Here is a 7039-nt window from a genome sequence, read left to right as displayed (position 1 = left end):
CCGTACAATTACAAAAAAAAAAAAAAACGAATCTAATAATTGATGAACGAAATTTTGACGCGATTTATCAAGCTTATGACGCGTCCTCGCTAGATGGTAGCACAGCAACGTGTAATTTGTTCGCTGGCCGAGCCGCTCGCTATTTTATCGACGTGACGGCAGGATCCTCTGCTCGAGAGCCGAGAGATCCAAAGAGGATCAAGCGCCATTACTACAGGGAAGAGCCATTGACAGATTCTGTGTTAGCGTCTACGCAAGAGAGATCCTTCCGGCATGCTTGTCCAAGAAAACACTCGACCTCTTACGACTAATATCGATGCTCCGTTCGCTATATTTGCATTTGAATTATTCAAGGCTGACCAGATCGCTTGTCACCCTCCTACTCTCTGTCTTAATCGATTCGGGCACTAAATACGGTTATTCCTGATAGCTCAGAAACTAGACTTCAGTGAGTTTGGGGAGATTTAGAAACGATCCGCGGATCGCGGACAAGCTAGCTCGTTCTCAAAGTTCGAAAATCGACTAACGGAGAGGAACAAGCAGAACGTCGATCGAACATCGATGGCGTCTGATAGGAACGTCTATTGTTTGTTATTTCTCTCTGGGTCATCTCGCGATAATCGACTTTGTAGAACACGCGATCGAAGCGAGGCTTCGACCTTGCCTCTCCAATCCGAAACGAACACGCGGCGATTACGCACCACGCGCATCGTCGCGAGTGTATGCCACGGTCGAGCAGGGGCGTCCTACGAACCCTCGGCGACACGCGAAGGATCGATCCTTGATCGGCGTACGAAGACCGAGATGTTTCTTTAATTAATTAAAGCGCGAACGCAAACGCTAGAAAATTTTATCTTGAAATCTCTCCCTTGGAAAGAACGTCGCAAAGTATACAAATGAATCTCTTTGAGAATGCGAAATCCGTTTCATTTTTGTTTTGTTATATACCGTCTAAAGCACTTATGTCTTTTTTATTTATCTAAAATTTTCTTATCTGTATTATTTTTTATTGGCTACTAGCAATCGAAACAATAATTCAAAGGGTTCTCGAAACAAATAATTCATATTTTAATTTCTATTTAAATCCCTTTGGTTAAAAATACTTAAAAATTATAAAGTATTACGATACCCTAACTACTTTGACCAAGACTGTATTCGCAAGAAAAGAGAAGCGCATTTGATTTAGGTATTATTTAATGACAGAGTTGCGTTTCATCTTCTAAATAAAATCGGCCGTTCTCTTTGGTAATATAATATAATTTTATATCAACTTTGCTTATACAATGTAGATTACTATCGCGTCTTATGTTCGCACTGGATTATTATTAAGAACAGCTGTGCATCCTTATAACAAACATAACTGACTACTGCATCTATCACTTATGATGCAGGCCGCAATCATAGGTATGACTGGATCTGTGATCTTCAATCTTTAATCGATTATCTCAATCACTGCGTAGTCTGGTCTTAGTGGTGTGTTATAAAAATCGTGTAGATATTTAAAATAAATATAATAAAAATTAATGCATTATAAATAAATACAATTCTCAGAAAAAATACTGTAGCTCTTTATATTTCCGTTCCCTAAAAGTTATTCTAAACTTTTGATTTTTTCACAATCCCTCGTTGTAATAACAAAACTAATAATTTAGAAAAAGATTTTCAAACTTGATAACCCTGCGGAGTTCCAATAAAATGATCCTCCATTCCAAGAGAAACTTCTCCGATTGTTCCCCGAAATCCCTCGTTTCCTAGAGTCACCAAAGGGAGAAGAGCGTCTCTATCAACGCCATCCGAACCGAGTCGTCTGGACGGTGCGCTCTTGCATTCGCGACGCGTTTCGTCGATTAGACCGAAGAAACGTGACTCGTTCAAAGAAATCGGAAAGCCATGCTGTCGCGCGATGCCCCGCTTTTGTCTGTTTGTTCCGTATTTCGATGACGAATCAAGAAAGAACGCTCAAGAGATTACGGAAACTATAGGCCTCCTTATCTCGTGCGAGAGTGATAAGCGTCAAACTAGCCGAGAAATCGTAATAGCTAGGGACATTGCCACCAAAAATAAAAATATAAATTATTTTCAAACTTTCAATGCAAATTCTACGTAGGCATTTCAATTCATATAAATTATAATATTTCAGGTGAAATCAATATATAAAACGGGAAATGTAAACAATTTTATTTATTAAACTTATAAAGTTTTATTAAGTTTTATCTCTTATCAAATTATGTTATCAGATGATCACGAAGACTAGAGAAGGTCAGATTGTTAAAAATATTTAATAATTTTTTGTAATAAATAAATGCACGTAAGTAAAGTTTCGAGAGATATTTAGACAACACATTAAGAGTAGAAAAAAATATTTTTTAATAAAAAAGCTCGATAAAACAGAGTAAAGGGAACTATTGTGATTCTGACAATGAGCTTTATTTTCACGCTGCTGAGGTGTAAAAAACACCTCGAATAACTATTCCCCAGATTAAAAGGAAGTAATTTCGCGCTTCTTTATTTACTTAACATAGCCAAAAGCATTACTCTCTATGGGATTAACGGGGAGAGAGATAAAGCGTGGCCGAATGGGCAATCAGATAGGCATACTCTGTCCATCAACAGGAAATTATTCTGCAAATTGTACAAATAAAACTCCTGCGATAATTATGCACTCCGCTCAGCAAAACAATTTTGCTCGACAAGTTATTCCCAGAGAGGGCAAATTATTTTCGCGAACGGAGGAACTTTCAGACTTCGCGAATGCTCAGAATGTATTTGTAGAGCATCGATTTTTCCGCGTCTCGTATGCAGGACTTTCTTTCCGGAGGACGCGTACGAATTATTACCTTCGATGTCATTTATAGAAACGTCGTTCGATATCGAACCTCGTTGAGTCCGAATCTGAACTTTGACTTCTCAGATCCTTGACTTGCCGCGAAGTGAATACGCGTGACGGACAATGAACGAGCGAAGATAAACAGAGGAAGTTACTTCCGAGGATGACAATAGTTTCTTTTAATCTGTAGTTCCTTGATTAGCTCCGGACAATGAAATCTCAAATAAAGTTTCTCAGACGTACAAAAATTTGCTAATTCTTTTATTTTATTTAGTCGATCATTCTATTACTATAATTATTTTATTTACTATCGTATTTAATCTATATATTCTATTATACGCCTGTAAGGTACTAATTTTATTTTGATTCAATAATTTGAGCACATGTTTTCGATAAAACGAATTTTTTTATGATTCTTCATAGTAAGCAGAATTTTTTTTCAAAACGATAAAGTCTTGCAATTGCAGCTAATGGTTGTAGTCTACTGATCACTTACATCGAAGATCTCGAGAACGCATAAATTGTTTTTCATCTAAGAAACTCCAGTTTGTTTAAAATTCAGAATTCGAAATAAAACGCAGAGTCATAATAACATCATAAAAACTTCATCAAGATTTTTTATTTGTCACCAGTACATAATAAGATACTCTTACGATATTATAATACTATCGAATAGTAAATGACATTTTTTAATGATGTTATTATAATTTCTGTGTTTTACTTGGGATATAGAAGTATAACTTTGTACGCTAGATATATATATATATATAAAATAGAAGACATTTGTGTTAAATAATGTATCTAAAATAAGCTTTGGAAAACGAAGAAAGAAAACGTAGCAATGATAATGAATGCCAATGACGTAGGCTTAGAAGTCATAGACGAGTGGGGTTTCGCGATTTCCGCGTGGACGACCGGACTGACCGCGAGGAATGTGTCTCTGGCTTTTCTTCCGGCTTTCCTGTAATTTCTACAGCTCCATTATATGACCCGATAATCTTTTCCCCTCGTGCTCGTCGACGCCTGTCCTGTATGGCATTCTGGAAGAGAAGAGAAGTGGGAAGAGAGAACGACAGCCCCAAAAGGTGGACGGTCCTCTACATCGGCGTTTAGACATCGCGACACGCGACGCTAGGCAAAAGAGCGAGGAGATGATGGGTCGATGCACCAAGCGCCAAGCGCCTCCGCGGTCGTGGGCACGCGAGAGACCAGACATAAATCGTGAGGCCGCGATGCGGCCGGAGCGAGCGCACGGCGCGGCGCGTCGCGAGCGAGCGGCCGCGCGCGCGCTCGCGCGGCAACGATCGATTACGCTTTTCCGGAATTCCGTACGGCGTGAAGAGGCGAGAGCGCGAGAACGCTTCGGCGGTGGCGGTGGCGGCGGCGGTGACGGTGGCGGTAGCGGTGGCGGTGGCGGTGGCGGTGGCGGCCCACCTCCGCCCGAAGTGTTTCGGGCAAAGACGAGAGAGAGAGAAAGAGAGACGGGGAGTTACGTAACCGCCATCGAATAATGGTCAGCGCGATCACCTCGCGACTTTTCCCGCTATCTTCCCCGTTTTTGCGGAGAAATCACGGATCGTCATCCCTTCGCGTTATCAGATCGCCGTCGTCGGGGCATCGATCCATCCCGTCGAGATTATCCCCTCGATCGCCGTCACGTGATGACGGGAGATTACACGGAGGAGGAGTCGTCCCAAACGTCTTCGCCAAGCGACGCGTTTTCTCTCGGCGACGTCGTGGAAGCCACGGCATCGCCGAGGGCTACGCAAAGACCTCTACGCGAATCATTCTCCCCTCGTCCCTCCGAGGAAGAGAGTGAGAGAGAGAGAGAGAGAGAGAGAGAGAAAGAGAGAACATGGGAAAGAGAGCGTCGTCTCGGAAGCGACGGCGATTCTCTACGGAGTATTGGTATACAAAGAGCCGCTGTCACCGAGGCGGGTGGCTAGGCGGCTGCTGCCACGCCGTCATCCGATTCCCGTCCCATTTCGAAAGGCCCCCGCCGCCCCCCGCGCCCGTCGGAGCGTTCACCCGTTTCTTTTCCGCTCTCCTCGTCGCGGCCGCCACACCGCCACCGCGACGGAGACGGCCGACGTCGCGCGAGAGGGAGACGCCGACAGGTTCACGCGCGATGCGTGCGTCGGGTCGCGTGCCGTTCGCACCTCCGTCCCGCGCGCGGCGAGCCGCGGACACCACGGAACGGGTACGGGACGAGCGTTCCGCGCAACGTGCCCTCTCCCCCTGTACGCGCGGCCGGCCGTTCCTCTCGGCTCGATCGACGGAGAGAGATAGAGAAATAGATAGATCACCTTTGGCCATCTTGCGACCGTCGATGTTTCACGAATTTTGTCAAAATTTCGGAAAATGTTGAGGGAGGAAGGGAGAAACGCGCGAGCGAAACACGTTCCTTTAGGGATGCGTCTGAAAAATTTCATCCTTGTCGTTTCACCGATTGTTAATCGAGGATAAAATGATAACTCAAAATACACTCGGATGTTTCGCGACACTTTGCAACGCAAACCGATTCGAGATAAGGGGAATGATATGACGCGTGCCGTTTACTCTCGCGACGACACTGGCCGTAAATCGGCGGGGAACATTCGCGCGTTCCGCGAGACAAAACAGTTGCAGATAATCGCAAAAGAATCGACGAGATTGACGGAAAACACGTTTAAGAAAAAAGAAAACTCCCTGGCATTAAACTTGTCCAACCCTCCGCGCGAGGATCTCTTTTTCTTTGCTTTAATACATGTCACGTTTAGTTCTCATTACTTTTAAAGTCATAACGATTTCATCTGTCACTTTACAAGTGCATAGTTCACATGGGAGACTCTTGCAATATGATTTTGCGTTCTACCTAGATTTCATTTCAATTTACGCACGCTTTATATCAAAATGCGTTTTAATGTTTACGCTTTCAATGACGAAGGAGAAGAGACAACGTTTTCGAAGATCCTTGAACTGCGAGCAGCAAGATATTTTATTATCGAAAGATTAATTGAGTGCTAAAAATATCAGGAATTACTGATTGTCGAACGCGTTTCCTACGCGGAACCACCTTGCGACAAAATTCCAGGCGGCTCCGGCGATAGATAACGAGGTTTACTTCGGTAACTCGGACGTGCATGTATCATTTGCATCGGTTGAGATTTTCTTTCGTACATACAATTTCGATTGCGCAGTTATCTTACTATATTACGTAACGGCGATACAATAAAGATGAATACGATATTTTTGATAAACGTCGATAATGAAAAATCACATGTGATTTTATGAACAATTATTTGTAAGGAGATTAATAAAAATCAATGTTCGTATACGTGTTACGTTGTACCATTATGTTACTGTCCTTTTTTTCTAGGATAATGGGCGAGGAAGGATGGGCTCTTTAATAGTGATTAGAAAAAAAATTGCACGGCACGAATTTTTCAGAGTTTGCGATTCGACGCATCAACTATCGTAAGGACAAAACCCAAGTCTGAACGTAACACAGATTGTTTAACATTTGAAAAACGACTTTCGCAAAACGATTATACAATTACATGTAATTTTCACGAAATTTTTCTTTGGGAAGGAACGAGAAGGATTTATTGGGAGAAAGAGGCTGTTCGGGTTGTCGGAAAAAGCGTACAGTTTCTCGCGATCGGCAGAGTGTCACTCCGTCACCAAGAGATCGAGACGGGTCGTCGTTTCTCGATCGACGCGACGGGATCGTCGTCGCGAGAGGAGCGAGAGCCTAGGATCGTTGCGTCGCGCGGTCGGGAGAGAAGAGCGATCTCTCGGTGGCGCGCGCGATGGACGGGTCCGCTGTCGCAGGTCGGGTCGGTAAACGGCCATGATGATGCGCGCACGAGACGAAACGGGCGCCACGGAAATGAGGAGCGGTGCACCGCGGAGGCTCGGCGGCGGCGGCTCGAGGCGGCGTGAACGCAACCGCGGCGTTCCCGTCCTCGGCCGCGTCCACCGTCCAATCGCGCACCCCCGTGGCGTCACGTGACCGCCTCGGCCAATCAGCGGGACGGTCTACAGTCACGGCCATTGTCGCCGAGTCAGAAGATGGGCATATCCTGACAAGCGTAGAAAAACTCGTCAACAGCGGCCGCCATTTTACGTTAGCTAACGTTAGCCGATGCTCGTGCGGTAACGGAGGTTCTCGCGATCGGTTTTCCCGTGCGAATTTCTGTGGCGAGCGCGGCGGCCGCGACCGTGCCGAGA

The sequence above is a fragment of the Monomorium pharaonis genome, chromosome 8, assembly GCF_013373865.1.
Source record: "Monomorium pharaonis isolate MP-MQ-018 chromosome 8, ASM1337386v2, whole genome shotgun sequence".
NCBI classification, from domain to species: Eukaryota; Metazoa; Arthropoda; class Insecta; order Hymenoptera; family Formicidae; genus Monomorium; species Monomorium pharaonis.
The sequence above is the reverse complement of the archived record's forward strand: the minus strand, read 5'-3'. Positions refer to the sequence as shown.